Here is a 429-nt window from a genome sequence, read left to right as displayed (position 1 = left end):
TTTTTTTGGGTGGGGGACACTTTTTGCTGGGCCAGAAAAAAGTCCCTTTAAGTTTAACACATGGTGTAGATAATTAAAATGCTTAAAGCCCAGTCTGGGTCAAATGTCAACGCTAGCTCAGGGTTTACAATCAAAGCTTTCCATAAAATGCTGCAAGCAAACAATTTAACATCTACTGCTTATTCCAGCTGTTGGTGTTTTTTATTTGGCTTTTACCTTGACTTGCTAACTTGACACAGGCTGCACTGGGAGAGGGAAATGATGTCTTCTATTACCATTTTGATATTCATGAAATGTGTCAGAAGGAAGCGACACACATTTGCATAATTCTGTGTTAATGTTTTTCTGTCTGCATGGTCGATGACGTCAGCAGGAGTGTGTCACAACTGCATGTCTGCTGTGGAATCTGCTTCGTGTCAAGTTGTCTCT

Source organism: Austrofundulus limnaeus, unplaced genomic scaffold (assembly GCF_001266775.1).
Source record: "Austrofundulus limnaeus strain Quisiro unplaced genomic scaffold, Austrofundulus_limnaeus-1.0 Scaffold20, whole genome shotgun sequence".
Lineage (NCBI taxonomy): Eukaryota > Metazoa > Chordata > Actinopteri > Cyprinodontiformes > Rivulidae > Austrofundulus > Austrofundulus limnaeus.
Note: the sequence above shows the minus strand (reverse complement) of the source record.